The sequence below is a fragment of the Callorhinus ursinus genome, unplaced genomic scaffold, assembly GCF_003265705.2.
Source record: "Callorhinus ursinus isolate GAN/ISIS: 27379988/994484 unplaced genomic scaffold, GSC_fseal_2.0 scaffold67, whole genome shotgun sequence".
NCBI classification, from domain to species: domain Eukaryota; kingdom Metazoa; phylum Chordata; class Mammalia; order Carnivora; family Otariidae; genus Callorhinus; species Callorhinus ursinus.
Window position 1 is genome coordinate 704,846 of NW_027397129.1, and position 20,078 is coordinate 724,923.

General features: G+C 39.3%; 1 pseudogene; it reads right to left on the bottom strand.

The window, feature by feature from the left end:
* Positions 1-65: 65 nt before the first annotated feature.
* On the bottom strand, positions 66-18,771 carry LOC112821559 (peptidyl-prolyl cis-trans isomerase D pseudogene; annotated as a pseudogene).
* Positions 18,772-20,078: the final 1,307 nt, after the last annotated feature.

The window sequence follows — 20,078 nt, forward strand, 5'->3', positions numbered from 1 at the left end:
AACAATGTGAAACCAAAATATCAAAGGAAATACATCATGGATCACATATCACAGTGAAAAGTCTTTTAATTTTCTTTTTGCCAATATACAATCAATGCATAACGTTTAAATAAAACTGAATTCCTTATTAGGGAAACATTTTTGCTTATGCTCTTTGCTTTATCTTTCTGTGCCTTTGTCTTTTGTTTGGCTTTCAGCAATTCTGCTTGGATAGCTTTATCTTCTGGTGCTATCTCCAGAGCTCTCTTTAAGATCAGCCAATGCTTGATCCTATTCTTTTTTTTATTTTACTATTATTTTTTAATGAATATATAAGGTATTTGTTTCAGGGTTACAGGTTTGTGATTCAATAGTCTTAAACAACACCCAGCACTCACCACAACACATACCCTCACCAATGACCATCACCCAGCCACCCCATTCCTCCAACTCCCATTCACTCCAGCAACTCTCAGTTTGTTTCCTAAGATTAAGAGTCTCTTATGGTCTGTCTCCCTCTCTGGTTTCATCTTGTTTTTTCCTCTCTTCCCCTATGATCGTCTGCCTTGTTTCTTTTTTTTTTTAAGATTTTATTCATTTATTTGAGAGAGAGAGAATGAGAGAGAGAGAGAGAGAAAGAGCACACGAAAGGGGGGAGGGTCAGAGGGAGAAACAGACTCCCTGCCGAGCAGGAAGCCCAATGCGGGACTCGATCCCAGGACTCCAGGATCATGACCTGAGCCGAAGGCAGCCGCTCAACCAACTGAGCCACCCAGGTGCCCCCTCTGCCTTGTTTCTTAAAATCCATGAATCAGTGAGATCATATGATAATTGTCTTTCCCTGATTGACTTATTTCTCTTAGCATAATACTCTCTAGTTCCATCCACATCACTGCAAATGGCAAGATTTCATCTTTTTGATGGCTGTGTAATATTCCATTTTATATATCTGCTGCATCTTTATCCATTCATCTGTCAAAGGACATCTGAGCTTTTTCCATATTTTGGCTATTGTGGACATTGCTGCTATAAACATTGGGGTGCACATACCCCTTCGGATCACTACACTTGTATCTTTGGGGTAAATACCCAGTAGTACAATTGCTGGGTCATAGGGTAGCTGTATTTTCAACTTTTTGAGGAACTTCCATACGGCTTTCCAGAGTGGCTGCACCAGCTTGCATTCCCACCAACAGTGTAGGAGGGTTCCCCTTTCTCTACATCCTCGCCAACATCTGTAGTTTCCTGATATGTTAATTTTAGCCATTCTGACTAGTGTGAGGTGGTATCTCATTGTGGTTTTGATTTGGATTTCCCTGATACCAAGTGGTGTTGAGCACTTTATTGTGTGTCTGTTGGCCATTTGGATGTCTTCTTAGCAGAAATGTCTGTTCACGTCTTCTGCCCATTTCTTGATTGGATTATTTGTTCTTTGGCTGTTGAGTTTGATAAGTTCTTTAAAGATTTTAGATACTAACCCTTTATCTGATATGTCATTGCAAATATCTTCTCCCATTTTGTCAATTTTGTTGACTGTTTCCTTTGCTGTGCAAAAGCTTTTTATCTTGATGAAGTCCCAATAGTTCACTTTTGTCTTTGTTTCCCTTGCCTATGGTGACGTGTCTAGCAAGAAGTTGATGTGTCCAAGGTTGAAGAGGTTGCTGCCTAAGTTCTCCTCAAGGTTTTTGAAGGATTTCTGCCTCACATTTAGGTCATTCATCCATTTTGAGTCTATTTTTGTGTATGGTGTAAGGAAATGGTCCAGTTTCATTTTTCTGCATGTTGTTGTTCAATATTCCCAACACCATTTGTTGAAGAGACTGTCTTTTTTTCCATTGGATATTCGTTCTTTCTTTGTCTAAGATTAGTTGACCATCAAGTTGAGGGTCCATTTCTGGGTTCTCTATTCTGTTCCATTGATCTGTGTGTCTGTTTTTCTGCCAGTATCATACTGTCTTGATGATGACAGCTTTGTAATAGAGCTTAAAGTATGGAATTGTGATGCCACCAGCTTTGGTTTGCTTTTTCAACATTCCTTTGGCTATTCACGGTCTTTTCTGGTTCCATACAAATTTTAGGAGTATTTGTTACAGTTCTGGGGAAAAAAAATTTGATGGTATTTTGAAAGGGATTCCAATGAATGTGTAGATTGCTCTAAGTAGCATAGATATTTTAACAATATTAATTCTTCCAATCCATGAGCATGGACTGTTTTTTCATTTCTTTGTGTCTTCTTCAATTTCTTTCATGAGTATTCTATAGTTTTCTGAGTATAGATCCTTTGCCTCTTTGGTTAGATTTATTCCTAGGTGTCTTATGGTTTGAGGTGCAATTGTAAATAGGATTGACTCCTTAATTTCTCTTCTGTCTCATTGTTGGTGTATAGAAATGCAACTGATTTCTGTGCATTGATTTTATATCCTGCCACTTTACTGAACTCCTGTGTGAATCTTAGCAATTTTGGGGTGGAGTCTTTTGGGTTTTCCACATAAAGTATCATGTCATCTGTAAAAAGTGAGAGTTTGACTTCTTCCTTGCCAATTCAGATGTCTTTTATTTCTTTTTGTTGTCTGATTGCTGAAGCTAGGACTTCTAGTATTATGTTGAACAGCAGATGTGATAGAGGACATCCCTGCTGTGTTCCTGACTTTAGCAGGAAAGTTCTCAGTTTTCCCGATTGAAAATGATATTCACTGTGGGTTTTTCATAGATGGCTTTTATGATATTGAGGTATGGATCCTCTATTCCTGCAATGTGAAAAGTTTTAATTGAGAAAGGTTGCTGGGGTGCCTGGGTGGCTCAGTCATTAAGCGTCTGCCTTCAGCTCAGGTCATGATCCCAGGGTCCTGGGATCGAGCCCCACATTGGGTTCCCTGCTCCGTGGGAGGTCTGCTTCTCCCTTTCCCACTCCCCTCCGCTTGTGTTCCCTCTCTCGCTGTGTCTCTCTCTGTCAGATAAATAATAAATAAAATCTTTAAAAAAAAGGTTGCTGTACTTTGTCAAATGCTTTTTTCTGTATTTATTGAGAGGATCATATGGTTCTTGTCCTTTCTTTTATTTATGTAGTGTATCACATTGATTGATTTGCTGATGTTGAACCAACCTTGCAGCCCAGGAATAAATCCCACTTGGTCATGGTGAATAATACTTGTACTGTTGGACCTTACTGGCTAGTATTTTGGTGAGAATTTTTGCATGTATGGTATTGGTCTGTAATTCTCCTTTTTGGTGGGGTCTTTGTCCGGTTTTGGGATCAAGGTAATGCTGGCCTCATAGAAAGAGTTTGGAAGTTTTTCATCCATTTCTATTTTTTGAAATAGCTTCAGAAGAGTAAGTATTAGTTCTTCTTTAAATGTTCGGTAGAATTCCCCTGGGAAGCCATCTGGCCCCGGGCTCTTGTTTGTTGAGATATTTTTGATGACTGCTTCAATTTCCTTGATGGTTATGATCTGGTCTGGTTTTCTATTTCATCCTGGTTCAGTTTGGGTAGTTTATACATCTCTAGGAATTCATCCATTTCTTCCAGATTCTCAAATTTGTTGGCATATAGTTGCTCATAATATGTTCTCTTTCTTTTTTTCAAATTTTACCCTATATTTTATTTATTTTATTTTTTATTGTTATGTTAATCACCATATATTACATCATTAGTTTTTGATGTAGTGTTCCATGATACATTGTTTGTGCATAACACCCAGTGCTCCATGCAGAAGGTGCCCTCTTTAATACCCATCACCAGGCTAACCCATCCCCCTACCCTCCTCCCCTCTAGAACCCTCAGTTTGTTTTTCAGAGTCCATCATCTTTCATAGTTCATCTCCCCTTCTGACTTACTCCCCTTCATTCTTCCCCTCCTGCTATCTTCTTCTTTTTCTTTTTTCTTAACACATGTTGCATTATTTGTTTCAGAAGTAAAGATCTGTGATTCAACAGTCTTGCACAGTTCACAGTGCTCACCATAGCACATAACCTACCCAATGTCTATCATCCAGCCACCCCATCCCTCCCAATCTCCACCACTCCAGCAACCCTCAGTTTGTTTCCTGAGACTAAGAATTCCTCATATCAGTGAGGTCATATGATACATGTCTTTCTCTGATTGAATTATTTCACTCAATAACACCCTCCAGTTCCATCCACGTCATTGCAAATGGCAAGAACTCATTCCTTTAGATGACTGCATAATATTCCATTGTGTATATATACAACTTCTTCTTTATCCATTCATCTGTCGATGGACATCTTGGCTATTTCCGCAGTTTGGCTATTGCGGATATTACTGCTATAAACATTGGGGTGCACGTACCACTTCGGATCCCTACATTTGTATCTTTGGGGTAAATACGCAGTAGTGCAATTGCTGAATCGTATGGTAGCTCTATTTTCAACTGTTTGAGGAACCCCCATACTGTTTTCCAGAGGGGTTGCACCAGCTTGCATTCTCACCAACAGTGTAGGAGGGTTCCCCTTTCTCCACATCCGTGCCAACATCTGTCGTTTCCTGACTTGTTAATTTTAGCCATTCTGACTGGTGTGAGGTGGTATCTCATGGAGGTTTTGATTTGGATTTCCCTGATGCCGAGCGATGTTGAGCATATTTTCATGTGTCTGTTGGCCATTTGGAAGTCTTCTTTGGAAAAATGTCTGTTCATGTCTTCTGCCCATTTCTTGATTGGATTACTTGTTCTTTGGGTGCTGAGTTTGATAAGTTCTTTATAGATTTTGGATACTAGCCCTTTATCTGATATGTCATTTGCAAATATTTTCTCCCATTCTGTCGGTTGTCTTTCGGTTTTGTGGACTGTTTCTTTTGCTGTACAAAAGCTTTTTATGTTGATGAAATCCCAATAGTTCTTTTTTGCTCTTTCTTCCCTTGCCTTTGGCGATGTTTCTAGGAAGAAGTTGCTGCGGCTGAGGTCGAAGAGGTTGCTACCTGTGTTCTCCTTTAGGATTTTGATGGACTCCTGTCTCACGTTTAGGTCTTTCAACCATTTGGAGTCTATTTTTGTGTGTGGTGTAAGGAAATGGTCCAGTTTCATTCATCTGCATGTGGCTGTCCAATTTTCCCAACACCATTTGTTGAAGAGACTGTCTTTTTGCCATTGGACATTCTTTCCTGCTTTGTCAAAAATAAGTTGACCATAGAGTTGAGGGTCCATTTCTGGGCTCTCGATTCTGTTCCATTGATCTATGTGTCTGTTTTTGTGCCAGTACCATACTGTCTTGATAATGACAGCTTTGTAAAAGAGGTGGAAGTCCGGAATTGGGATCCCGCCAGCTTTGCTTTTCTTTCTCAATATTCCTCTGGCTATTCGGGGTCTCTTCTGGTTCCATACAAATTGTAGGATTCTTTGTTCCATTTCTTTGAAAAAAGTGGATGGTATTTTGATGGGGATTGCATTGAATGTGTAGATTGCTCTAGGTAGCATTGACATCTTCACAATGTTGTTTCTCCCAATCCATGAGCATGGAACATTTTTCCATTTCTTTGTGTCTTCCTCAATTTCCTTCATGAGTATTTTATAGTTTTCTGAGTAGAGATCCTTTGCCTCTTTAGTTAAATTTATATCTAGGTATCTTATGGTTTTGGGTGCAGTTGTAAATGGGATTGACTCCTTGATTTGTCTCTCTTCTGTCTTGTTGTTGGTGTATAGGAATGCCACTGATTTCTGTGCATTGATTTTATATCCTGCTACTTTACTGAATTCCTGTATGAGTTCTAGCAGTTTTGGGGTGGAGTCTTTTGGGTTTTTCACATACAGTATCATATCATCTGCAAAGAGCGAGAGTTTGACTTCCTCTTTGCCGATTTGGATGCCTTTGATTTTTTTTGTTGTCTGATTGCTGGGGCTAGGACTTCTAATACTATGTTGAATAGCAGTGGTGATAGTGGATATCCCTGCCGTGTTCCTGACCTTATTGGAAAAGCTGAGAATGATATTTGCTGTAGGTTTTTCATAGATGGCTTTTATGATATTGAGGTATGTACCCTCTATCCCTATACTCTGAAGAGTTTTGATCAAGAAAGAATGCTGTACATTGTCAAATGTTTTTTCTGCATCTATTGAGAGGATCATATGATTCTTGTTCTTTCTTTTGTTAATGTATTGTATCATGTTGATTGATTTGCGGATGTTGAACCAACCTTGCAGCTCAGGGATAAATCCCACTTGGTCGTGCTGAATAATGCTTTTAATGTACTGTTGGATCCTATTGGCTAGTATTTTGGTGAGAATTGTTGCATCCATGTTCATCAAGGATATTGGTCTGTAATTCTCCTTTTTGATGGGGTCTTTATCTGGATTTGGGGTCAAGGTAATGCTGGCCTCATAAAATGAGTTTGGAAGTTTTCCTTCCATTTCTAATTTTTGGAACAGTTTCAGGAGAATAGGTATTAATTCTTCTTTAAATGCCTGATAGAATTCCCCTGGGAAGCCATCTGGCCCTGGGCTTTTGTTTCTTGGGAGATTTTTGATGACTGCTTCAATTTCCTTAGTGGTTATAGGTCTGTTCAGGTTTTCTATTTCTTTCTGGTTCAATTTTGGTAGTTGATACATCTCTAGGAATGCACCCATTTCTTCCAGGTTATCTAATTTGCTGCCTTAGAGTTGCTCATAATATGTTATAATTGTTTGTATTTCTTTGGTGTTGGTTGTGATCTCTCCTGTTTCATTCATGATTTTGTTGATTTGGGTCATTTCTCTTTTCTTTTTGATAAGTCTGGCCAGGGGTTTATCCATCTTGTTAATTCTTTCAAAGAACCACCTCCTAGTTTCTTTGATCTGTTCTACTGTTCTTTTGGTTTCTAGTTCATTGATTTCTGCTCTGATCTTTATTATTTCTCTTCTCCTGCTGGGTTTAGGCTTTATTTGCTGTTCTTTATCCAACTACATTAGGTGTAGGGTTAGGTTGTGTATTTGAGACCTTTCTTGTTTCTTGAGAAAGGCTTGTATTGCTATATACTTTCCTCTCAGGACTGCCTTGGCTATATCCCAAAGATTTTGAACAGTTGTGTTTTCATTTCCATTGGTTTCCATGAATTTTTTTGATTCTTCCTTAATTTCCTGGTTGACCCATTCATTTTTAGTAGGATGCTCTTTAACCTCCATGTATTTGAGTTCTTTCTGACTTTCCTCTTGTGATTGAGTTCTAGTATCAAAGCATTGTGGTCTGAAAATATGCAGGGAATAATCCCAATCTTTTGGTAATGGTGGAGACCTGATTTGTGACCTAGGATGTGATCAGTTCTGGAGAATGTTCCATGGGCACTAGAGAAGAATGTGTATTCCGTTGCTTTGGGATGGAATGTTCTGAATATGTCTGTGAAAGCATTTGGTCCAGTGTGTCATTTAAAGTCTTTATTTCCTTGTTGATCTTTTGCTTAGATGATCTGTCCATTTCAGTCAGGGGGGTGTTAAATTCCCCCACTATTATTGTATTGTTGTCAATGTGTTTCATCACTTTTGGTATTAATTGCCTTATATAAATGGCTGCTCCCATGTTAGGGGCATAGATATTTACAATTGGTAGATCTTCTTGTTGGATAGACCCTTTAAGTAGGATATAGTGTCCTTCCTCATCTCTTATTACAGTCTTTGGTTTAAAATCTAATTTGTTTGATATAAGGATTGCCACCCCAGCTTTCTTTTGGTGTCCATTAGCATGGTAAATTGTTTTCCACCCCCTCACTTTCAATCTGGGGGTGTGTTTGGGTCTAAAATGAGTCTCTTGCAGACAGCATATTGATGGGTCTTGTTTCTTAATCCAGTCTGTTAGCCTGTGTCTTTTGATTGGGGCATTTAGCCTGTTTACATTCAGGGTAACTATTGAAAGGTATGAATTTAGTGCCATTGTATTGCCTGTAAGGTGACTGTGGCTGTATATTGTCTGTGTTCCTTTCTGATCTATGCTGCTTTTAGGCTCTCTCTTTGCTTAGAGGACCCCTTTCAATATTTCTTGGAGGGCTGGTTTCGTGTTTGCAAATTGCTTTAGTTTTTGTTTGTCCTAGAAGCTTTTTATCTCTCCTTCTATTTTCAATGACAACCTAGCTGGATATAGTATTCTTGGTTGCATATTTTTCTCATTTATTGTTCTGAAGATATCTTGCCAGTCCTTTCTGGCCTGCCAGGTCTCTGTGGATAGGTCTGTTGCCAATCTAATATTTCTACCATTTTAGGTTACATATCTCTTCTCCCGAACTGCTTTCAGGATTTTCTCCTTGTCTCTGAGACTCGTAAGTTTTACTATTAGATGTTGGTGTGTTGACCTATTTTTTACTGATTTTGAGAGGGGTTCTCTCTGCCTCCTGGATTTTGATGCTTGTTTCCTTCCTCACATTAGGGAAGTTCTCTGCTATTATTTGCTCCAATATACCTTCTGCCCCTCTCTCTCTTTCTTCTTCTGGGATCCCAATTATTCTAATGTTGTTTCTTCTTATCGTATCACTTTTCTCTCGAATTCTGCCTTCGTGATCCTGTAGTTGTTTCCCTCTCTTTTTCTCAGACTCTTTATTTTCCATCATTTGGTATTCTATATCACTGATTCTCTCTTCTGCCTCATTTAACCTAGCACTTAGTGCCCCCATTTTTGATTGCACCTCATCAATAGCCTTTTTGATTTCGACTTGGTTAGATTTTAGTTATTTTATTTCTCCAGAAAGCATTTCTCTAATAACTTCTACGCTTTTTTCAAGCCCAGGTAATATCTTTAAGGTCATGATTCTGAACTCTAGGTCCAACATCGTACTAATGTCCGTATTGAGTAGGTCCCTGGCTGATGGTACTACCACTTGTTCTTTTTGCTGAAGTGATTTTTTTCGTCCTGTCATTTTGTCCAGAGGAGAATAGATGAATGAGAGAACAAAATGCTAACAGGTTAACAACGTCCCCAGCAAATATACTGTATACAAATCAGAAAAGACCTGAAACCAGGGAAAAAGAAAGGGAAAGAAAGAAAAAAGAAAGAGAAAAAAAGAAAAAAAGATAAAAACAAAAACAGAACAATACAAAAAAGGCAGAATATGATCAAATATGATCATGTTAGTGCATAGATCAGTGCCACACACTAGATTTTGGGCGTATTTTGGTCTGTTAGAAAAAAGTGCCTCCTGAAATTTTAAAGGAAGAAAGACATATATGTACAAAATAAGGGTTGATGCAATGAAGGGAGTGAAGATCACTGTAACGAAGAAAATTATAAAAGATTTTATAAAAGGAATTGATAGATAAGTTGTTTGAAAAAAGAGAGAAGATTAAAAAAAAAAAGAGAAAAGGGAGAGAATGTGATCAGGCAGGAGACTAGAACAAAGCCATATACTAGTGATTTAGGGTATATTTTGATCTGTTAGAAGAAACTGTATCTCAAAATTTTAAAGAGAAAACAACTTATATATATATGCCAAAAATAAGGGTAACTACTATGAAGGGATAAAATATGACTCTAAAAATGAAAAATAAAAAATGTTTTTTTTTTAAAAAAGGGATTGATAAGATGTTGGTTGAAAAAGGGAAAAAGAAAAATTTAAAAAAAAACAGTAAAAAATATTAACTTTGATGAACTAATGAATCATGGTAAAAAAAAAAAGCCATGAATTCTATGCGCAGTATTCCCCTAGCGCTGGAGTTCTCCCGTTCTCCTTGATCGGTAAACTTGGTCTTGGCTTACTGGCTGTTCGTGCTGATCTTCTGGGGGAGGGGCCTGTGGCTGTGGTTTCCAAATGTCTTTGCCGGAGGCTGAGTTGCCCCGCCCTTGTCGGTCTGGGCTAAGCAAGCTGCTCGGGTTTGCTCTCAGGAGCTTTTGTTCCCTGCAAGCTCTCAGTACAGCTTTGGAGGACCAGGGCGAAAATGCTGGCCTCCCAATCTCCACCCGAAGGAGCTGAGACCTCGGGGCCCCGCTCCTCAGTGCACCCCCAGAGAAAAGCAGTCACTCCCGTCTCCCTGGTCTCTGGCCGCACTCCATGCTCACCCGGTCTGTGACCGAGCATTTGTATCTCTGGCACCCGACCCCATGTGGAGTCTCCAAACCCAGCAGATCCCTGTGGTGCATTCCTGCACCGCTCCTCCCAGGGGAGAAAGGGGAGTCTCCCCGGCTCTGCCGTTTGTTGGGTTCCTGCTGGAAGTGCAGTGGCCCGACTGGGCCGCGGATCACAGTTTATGGCAATCCCGAGCTGAGAGCCCGCGCCTCGGCTCTGTCTCTGCAGCCAGCTTCCCTGCTCCGATACCTGGGAGCTCTGCCACACTCAGGCACCCCTGGTCTTTCTGTGACCCCAAAGGTCCTGAGACCACACTGTCCCGGGAGGATTCCACCCCCCACTTAGCCACTGCAGCAATGTCCCGGAGCCAACTTCTAAAAGGTCCAATTTTGTGCTCTGCGGCTCTATCACTTGCCAGAAGCAGTCAATGGAGGCCCCCTCCCCCACCATCTATCCTCCCGAATATCGCCTCGGATTCACTTCTCCACACGTCCTACCTTCCAGTAAGTGGTTGCTTCTCTGTTCAGAGAGTTGTTGCTACTCTCCTCTTCAATCTCCTGTTGAGTTCGTAGGTGTTCAGAATGGTTTGATCCCTATTCAGCTGAATTCCTGAGACCAGACGAAATCTAGGTCTCCTACTCCTCCACCATCTTGCTCTGCCCCCTCATAGTATGTTCTTTTAATTGTTTGTATTTCTTTGGTGTTGGTTGTTATCTCTCCTCTTTCATTCATGATCTTATTTATTTGAGTCCTTTCTCTTTTCTTTTTGATGAGTTTGGCCAGGGGTTTATCGATCTTATTAATTCTTTCAAAGAACCAGCTTCTAGTTTTGTTGATCTGTTCTACTGTTCTTTTGGTTTCTATTTCACTGATTTCTGCTCTAATCTTTATTATTTCTCTTCTCTTGCTGGGTTTAGGCTTTATTTGCTGTTCTTTCTCCAGGGTTAGGTGTAGGCTTAGGTTTTGTATTTGACATCTTTCTTGTTTCTTGAGAAAGGCTTGTGTTGCTATATACGTCCATCCCTCTTAGGACCGCCTTTGCTGCATCTCAAAGATTTTGAACAGTTGTGTTTTCATTTTCATTTGTTTCCATGAATTGAAGAGAACTGTTTGGGCAGTCCAAGATTGCGGAGTATTAGGAGACCTTAATTTTGTGTCGTCCAATGATTTCAGCTAGATAGCTATCAAACCATTCTGCATACCTGCAAACTCAACCAGAGATCAAGGAAAATAATAGCTGCAACTTTTCAAATAAAAAAGCAACCACTTTCTGCAAGGTAGGAGGTGTGGAGAAGTGAATCTGAGGTGATATATAGGAATACAGACTGCATGGGTAGGGAGCCACCATCAGCCAGCTACCGGCAAGTGATAGAGAAGCAGAGCACAAAATTGGAACTTTTAGAAGTCTGCTCTGGTGAGGGATATCACTCAGGTGGCTAAGCAGGGGCAATGTGATCTCAAGATCCTCAGGGTCACAGGAAGACTGGGGGTGTTTGAGTGTGGCAGAGCTCCCAGGTATTAGAGCAGGGAAGCTGTCTGCAAAAAGTGAGCCCAGGAGTGGGCTCTCAGCTTGCGGTTGCCATAAACCATGATCTGCAGCACATTTGGGACTCTGATCTTTGAGCAGTGGCCCAACAAGTGGCAGAACTAGGGAGAGTCCCCTTCCTTCCTCGGGGAGGAGCAGCATGGGAACGCACTGCAGGAGTCTGCTGGGTTTGATGGCTCCAAATGAGGTCGTGTGCCTGAGATAGAAACACTTGGTTACAGGCTGGTGAGCACAGAGTGCAGCTTGAGACTAGGGAGACAGCAGTGATAGACTGCTTTTCTGTGAGGGCTCATTGAAAAGTGGGGCCCTGAGCTTTTGCCTTTGGGGCCAGACATTGGGAGGCCGCCACTTTCATTCTCATTCTCTAAAGCTGTGTGGAAAACCTTCAGGGAACAAAAGCTACAGAGTAAACCAGAACACATTAATAGCCTGGTCCCCGGCAAGGGCAGTGCAATTCCATCTAGGACAAAGACATTTGAGAATCAATGCAACAGGCCTCTCCCCCAGAAGATCAGGAAGAATATCCAGCCAAGACCAAGTTTACCAATCAATAAGAACTGCAAAACTCTAGCATTAAGGGAATACAGCACATAGAATTCATGGCTTTCTTCCCATGATTCTTTAGTCTTTCAACTTTAATTTTTAAATTTTACTTTCTTTTAATTTTTTAAATTTTCTTTTAATTTTTAAAAAAATTTTTCTTCTTTCCTTTTTCAACCATCTTCTTATCTTATGAATTCCTTTTTTAAAATCTTTAATTTTCATTTTTAGAGTCATATTATTTCTCTTCATTGTATTTAACCTTACTTTTGTACATATATTTGTTTTTCTTTCTTTAAAATGTTGGGATTTAGTTTCTTCTAACAGACCAGAATACATTCAAAATCTAGTATATGGTTCTGTCCTATTCACCTGCCTGATCATATTCTTTATTTTTTCTCCTTTTCTTCTTTTTTTTTTTTGTTAAAGTCTTTTTTAATTTTCACCTTTACAGTAACATTCTAGCCTCTCAATGTATTTAATTTTATTTTTGTATATATAAGTTCTTCTTTCTTTACAATTTTGAGATGTATTTCCCTCTAACAAACTGACCAAAATACACTCAGGAGATAGTGTATTGCTCTGTTCTGTTCACCTGTTTATTTCCCTTCCTTTTTGTTGTTGTTGTTGTTTTTCTTGTTTTTAATTTCAATTTTTACAGTTACATTCTATCATTTCTTTGTATTGAATTTTATTTTTGTACATATACTAGTTTTTCCTTCTTTACAGTTTTGGGATCTAGTTTTCTAAAAAACAGACCAAAATGCACACAGAACCTAGTGTATTGCTCTATTCTGGTCACCTGTCTGATTATATTACCTCCCCCCCCCCCAGTTTCGGGTCTCTTCTGATTTTTAGTGTATATTTCTCTGGGGTCGTTGTTGCCCCTTTAGTATTTTGTTCTCTTGCTAATCTATCTTTCTCTGTACAGAATGACAAGATGGAAAAACTCACCTCAAAAAAAAAAAAAAAACAAGAGGCAGTACTGACTGCCAGGGACTTAATCAATATGGATATTAGTAAGATGTCGGAACTAGAGTTCAGAATAACAATTATAAAGATACTAGCTGGGGTTGCTAAAAGCATAGAAGACACTAGAGAATCCTTTTTTGGAGAAACAAAGGAACTAAAATCTAACTAACTCGAAATAAAAAAGGTTATTAATGAGATGCAATAAAAAAATGGAGGCTCTAACTGCTAAGAGAAATGAAGCAGAAGAAAGAATTAGGGGTACAGAAGACCAAATAGTAGAGAACAAAGAAGCTGAGAAAAAGAGAGATAAAGAAATACTGAATCATGAGGGGAGAATTTGAGAGATAAGTGATACTATAAAGTGAAACAATATAAGAATAATTAGGGTCCCAGAAGAAGAGGAAAGAGAGAAGGGGGTAGAAGGTATAATGGAGCAAATTATAGCAGAGAACTTCCCTAATCTGGGGAAGCAAACAGGTATCAGAATCCAGGAGGCACAGAGAATTCCCTCAAAATCAATAAAAACAGGTCAATATACCGACATCTAATAGTGAAACTTACAAATCTCATAGACAGAAAATCCTGAAAGCAGCTCAGGACAAGAGGTCTGTAACCTACAAGGGTAGAAATGTTAGATTGGCAGCAGACCTATCCACAGAGATCTGGCAGGCCAGAAAAGACTGGCATGATATATTCAGGGCACTAAAGGAGAAAAATATGCAGCCAAGAATACTTTATCTAGCTAGGATGTCATTCAAAATAGGAGTGATAAAAAGCTTCCAGGACAAACAGGAACTAAAATAAATTGTGATCACAGAACCAGCCCTACAAGAAATATTGAAAGGGGTCTTCTAAACAAAGAGAGAACCCAAAAGTAACATAGATCAGAAAGGAACAGAGACAATATACAGTAACAGTCACCTTACAAGCAATACAATGATACTAAATTCATATATTTCAAAAGTTACCCTGAATGTAAATGGGCTAAATGCCCCAATCAAAAGACACAGGGTATCAGATTGGATAAAAAAGCAAGACCAATCCATATACTGCCTGTAAGAGGCTCATTTTAGACACAAAGACACCCCCAGATTTAAAATGAGGGGATGGAAAACCATTTATCATGATAATGGACATCAAAAGAAAGCTGGGATGGCAATCCTTATATCAGACAAATTAGATTTTAAACCAAAGACTGTAAAAAGAGATGAGGAAAGACACTATATCATAATTAATTAAAGGGCCTATCCAACAAGAAGATCTAACAATTGTAAATATTAATGCCCCTAACATAGGAGCATCCAATTATATAAGCCAATTAATAACAAAATCAAAGAAACACATCGATAACTTTAACACCCTCCTCACTGCAGTGGAAAGATCATCTAAACAGAAGACCAACAAGGAAATAAGGGCTTTGAATGACACACTGGACCAGATGGACTTCACAGATATTTTCAGAACATTCCATCCCAAAACAATAGAATACACATTCTTCTCGAGTGCACATGGAACATTCTCCAGAATAGATCACATCTTGGGTCACAAATCAGGTCTAAACCCATACCAAAAGATTGGGATCATTCTCTGCATATTTTTGGACCACAATGCTTTGAAACTGGAACTCAATCACAAGAGGAAAGTTGGAAAGCACTCAAATACATGGAGGCTAAAGAGCATCCTACTAAAGAATGAATGGACCAACCAGGAAATTAAAGAATTAAAAAAAATCATGATCCTATTTTAATCCTTGCCATCTTTGAGCTGTATGGTACAACGTTTTGGGTATTTGGTGGATCTATTTCAAGAGCCTCCTACAACTGTCAATTGCTGCCTGCCAATTTGACATCTCCTGTTAATAAGCACCAATATTCAGCACACACCTTAAAGCTATAGGTTGTAGTTTCAGTCTATCTGCTTTCTCAGTAACAGCCTTTCAACTTCCCACATATCTTAAAATTTTGTATATTTTCTTAATGGCTATCTCCCAGTTCTGGGATTTGAAAAAAAAATTTCCATTTTTTTTAAAGTCTTCTCTTATTAGTAAAATTTTATCTGCATATTTTAAATCTATATCTGCATCTTCAGGGAAATCTGAGTGACTCACCAGAACCATCTTTTGGGAATATGCCCCAATGATCTCCCTCTTTCAATTCTCTGCATTCTGCAATAACACATATTTTGGCAGGTTTTTCACCTTTCACTTCTACATTTTCCAATATCCTTGCCACACCCATTCCTTTAATTACTTGGCCAAATACCATACGTTTCCCATCCAAATGAGGAGTTGGAACTGTTGATAAAGTACTGAGAAGCATTTGTATTGCAACTTGCATTTGTCATGCTCAATAAACCTTCTTGATCAAGCTTATAATAGAAATTTTTATCTTCAAATTTTTGACCATAAATACTTTCTCCACCAGTCCCATTTTGATTTGAGAAGTCTCCACCCTGAACCATAAATTTCTTAATAATTCATTGGAAAGGGCATTCTTTGAAATGGAGAGGTTTACCAGTGGTGGGTCCAATGCCTTTTTCTCCTGTACTCTAGGCATGAAAATTTTCTGCAGTTTTGGATACAATATCTGCAAATAATTCTAAGGCAATTCAACCAACTCACTCCCTTCTGATGTCCATGTCAAATAAGACTCAGAGGACTGTGGTCAGAGGACTTAGTCTGGAGGACAGGTGTGACATTTAAATTGCAGATGTGCTTGGGAGCAGACTCAGAGAACCTCATGGACACCCTGCAGCTCAACCTGAGAGGCTTTCTTTTAAAAATAAAATAAAATAATTTATTTTATTTAAAGATTTTATTTATTTATTTGTGTGTGTTTGTGTGTGTGTGTGTGTGAGAGAGAGAGAGAGAGAGAGAAAGGGCACAAGCAGGAGGAGTGGCAGGCAAAGGGAGAAGCAGGCTCCCAGCTGAACAAGGACCCCAATGTGAGACTCAGTCCCCGGACCCTGGTATTATGACCTGAGCCAAAGGCAGACGCTTAATCAACTGAGCTACCCAGGCATTCCCCCTACAAATAAATGAATCCATTCCTTTTTTAATGCCTTCTTCACATTCTATTTTTCAAAATAGGAAAAAGAACAAAATATAGAGCCAGCTTTGAGATAAAAATTTGTGGTAATTAGATGTGTTACTTTTGTCTTCATTTAGGATATATTGGTAAATGTGATGTTTGAGGGATTTTATTCTTGTTTTGGTTGTGTTGATATTTTGTTACTTAATTGGTCACTGTGGATACAAACAAGTTACTTTTAACTAAACTACCCTTTTATACTTGCCCATTTATTCCAAATACTGTCTTTTTAGTATAATCGTTTTTCCTATAATTACTCCCTTGCTCGTAATTTACTTGTGGAAAACATACTTGCTGGGGATGCAAGGACCTCTGTTATATTGTCAGCACTTCAGTCTTACAATGTCCAGCCAGTATGGCTGATTCATTAGGCTATATAGCAGACAACAATGATTTTGTTCTGGTCAAGAAGAAGGTGGGAAATCCAGCTATTTCTTTATTATTATTTAATCTTTCTTCTGATCTTTGTAGGTTTTTTTAATGCTTCATAAAGAGGTATTTCTACAAAAATTCATCTCAAAATTCTTTTTGAAAAAGTTACTGTTGACTAATCATCTCATTAGTAAACTCTGCTTAGCTTTCTCATGTTCTAAATGATATATAGCATTTTGGCTTTAAGTTCCTGACCAAAATATTTTGATAGATTTTCTTTTTCAAGCAAAAGAATTTTGCAACAAATTAATAGGTCTTGATGAAAAGATTGGAGGTAATTGTTCTAGTTCTTTGATCTTTGAACACTCAAATCTGGCAGCGTAGCTTAGGAGTGGTCAGTCACAATTTTAAAAAGTGTTTTTATGCCCACCATTTTATGTGACATTACAGACGCATTGTTGATGTAGGCATCAGTTTTCTACCCATTTGAAAATAAGGAAACTAAGACATAGCACAATGCAAATGACTTCTTAAAGGTCAACTAATATGTAGCAAAGAATTAGAATTTGAATTCGAGTTTTATGAGTCCAAAATCTTGTTCTTGTTACTACATCTTGCTGTCTCCCACAAAAGTTTTGGCTCTGAATTGCATTGTTAAATTTGTCTGGCTCTCATCAGTCAGATAGTAAATTTAGGATCCTGGGATGGAGAATTAAAAACAGTGTTTCTCTGTTAATATACCTGAATTTTCTCATCTACATATAGGGAGAGGGAAAAATAGTGGTGTTTTATAGATTTCATTAAGAATAAATTTGAGTGTGTACAGCATCTTGATAAAAGACAATTCATTGATTTCTTCTCTCAATTTCTCCATATCCTGAAGTTGTAAAGAACTAAAGAACCATGTTCAAGAGTTACAAATTATAAAATGCAAAAGAATAGAAAAAAATGCTCTTACATTGCTGTGAAACTTTTAAGTACTTTTGTCAAATTCCCACCCATACTCCTCCATACACACATCATCAACCTGTTAAATATGAAGAGTTGTATCAATGAAGACTAACTTACCCCAAATATAACAAAATCAAGTAAGAGTAATAATAATAATTATTTTTTTTCAAGTTTTCACTTCACATTTTATTAGAACATTTTCAAGTGTTAGAAATATTCACATACATATTGCTGTGGGGGGGTGATTGAGGCGGGCAGGCACTCAATGACTGATTAGCGATGTCTGCCACAGGTGTGGCTGTGTGGGAAGGATTGGTGTTGAGAGGCTGCTATCCCTGACCCCTAGCCCTGGGCAGCCACTCACAGCTCATCAGCTGTGAGTGAAGGAAGTTTAAAAAAATGGGTCAGAGTGAAGTGGTAAGAGAGCCTTCTGGAGTTGGACTCCACTTCTCCCGAGCTGTGCTTCTGTTTCCTAATGTCTCTGGCCCTGCTCTGTGTTGTCAGCGGTCTTGAACTGTAGAGCCACAATGCACGCAGCCAGCACAGGGACGGGGAGAAGGACAGAGGGTGCACTGACGAGGCCATGTTTCCCAGACTTGGGTCTTTGATGTATGACCTTCGTGATTTGTTGTTGTCACATCTGGGGTGTTCCTGTGCTATTTTTTTTATTTAATATGTAATTTTAAAATGGACTCAATTTTACTTAAATATGTGTATCTTAAAAGCAGTGTCTATCACTGTCACAAGCCAAGAGGAGCATTACTTGCCGGAAATAGATGAAAACCTTCAAAATAAAGACAATGAAAACAAAACAATGGTCTTAAATTCCAGCTAGATACTGTTGCTTGCCAAAAGCTTTCAGACAGAAGCATGCTGTCTCTTGGTTAACAAGGGTGGATAAGCCAAGTGTTAGAGATTCATTGGCACAAAACTGAGGTTTTCCTTAGGAGAAGGATTGCAGAATTAGGAAGGGAGTAGCTTTCTAATTGTGGGATTCCCTGTTGCTGAAAACATTTGGTAAACAGCCCTCTACACCAGTGGAGCGGCCTTGGTAAGGGCTGGTGAAGGCAGGCTTGGGAGGACGTTGGATGCCAAGCCAGAAGGGAGTGGTGTGTTGGCGGGCAGTCTTCCTGGATAATTTGGGGGGCTTGTGTGGGGGCACGGGAGCAGTTTATTTCAAAGCACACTTATTGATGAATCAGGCTTCGCTGCTCCCCAGTTGGATATTCCCATTCAGGCAAATAGTTCCTCCTTTGGTCCAGTGGTTGGTGAGAGGAAGCCTGCCCAGTGGACCTACACCTGTCTTTAAACAGGCACCAAATAGCATCCCCGTTCCTCTGGAAGCGTCCCATGTTACTTGAGCTCCCGTGAGTTCTGGGCATGAAAAAAATAAAATCGAGCTGGTACCACGTCCCAGCGGCTTGTGGCGGGGGTGTGTGCAGTTGGATTATTTTTATTTATGATGGCTGATTCACAATCGTCTCCATGGCAATGGGGGGAGCTGAAGGCTGAGGGAAGAAGTCATTCCCCGCATTATTAAATGACCCAATGAAAGGTAAAAAGCCCTCAAACACATTAAGGATTAATTTAACGTCATGGCCTTGCCTGGCGGGTCATTACCCGTCCCTGCTACAGATGTTGGCATTTCTATTTCCAGAGTGTTCTGAACAGAGTGTGGCTCATCTGTTTGCATTTGAATGTCACTCTTAGCTCAAATGCAGCCAGATGCTGAGGGTCAGAAGGGTCACTAACGACTTCATCAGGAGATGCTCTCTGCCATAGAATATTTGGGAAGATGTTCTCAATGCCAGTTTGTGTGTACGTGTGTGTGTGTATTTCTTAATGCACTTGAATACATATAAAATAATTTTAAGAAATATAACCATACAATGGACACACATGTACCTACCACATAGGGTAAATGCGTGACATGCAAAGGATGACAATATGTCTTGACATTCCCAGACAGTCCCAGCTTTTTCTTGTCTTAGCAAAATCCTTAATTATATTCCTCTTCACTCTCAAAAGCATGTTCGGGTTTGGATGAGAGATTGTGTGTCTGCTATCTTTGTAAGCCTCTTTCGTGTCACTTCTCTTTCACACTAAGCCTTGCACTTGGGAGACTGAGCCGTGTTGCTGTGTGTGGTGGCAATCCCTCCATGTCTATGGCTGTATACTAGTCCACTGCAGTAACGTATCACAATTTGTCCATTTTTCTGCTGGCAGACATTTGGATTGTCTCTTGCTTTTTGCTCTGATGAACAATGCTGCTCTGAACATTTTTGTGGGTGTATCCTGATGCACACGTGCGTACCTTCTCTTGGCTCTCTGTCTAGAATTGCTGAGTTCAGTGCATCTTCAACTTGACTAGGTGGTGCCAAACTCTTTTCCAAAGTGGTTGTACAGGTTTATGCCCCCACCATCAATGTGGAGGTGTTCTGGTGGCTCTGTGTCCTTGGCAACGCTTGGCGCCAGACTGTGCAATTTTTACAGTCTGATGGGTGCAAAATGGTATGTCATTGTACATTTACATCTCCAGTGTTGTCTGGGACTGTTGCTAGCTTGTTGTTAGCTTGCCCAAATCTGGGGTTCAGATGAGGATGTTTGCCTTCCTGTAAATAGGAGACCAGAATTCTCCAATTTTACCTTTATAGTAACA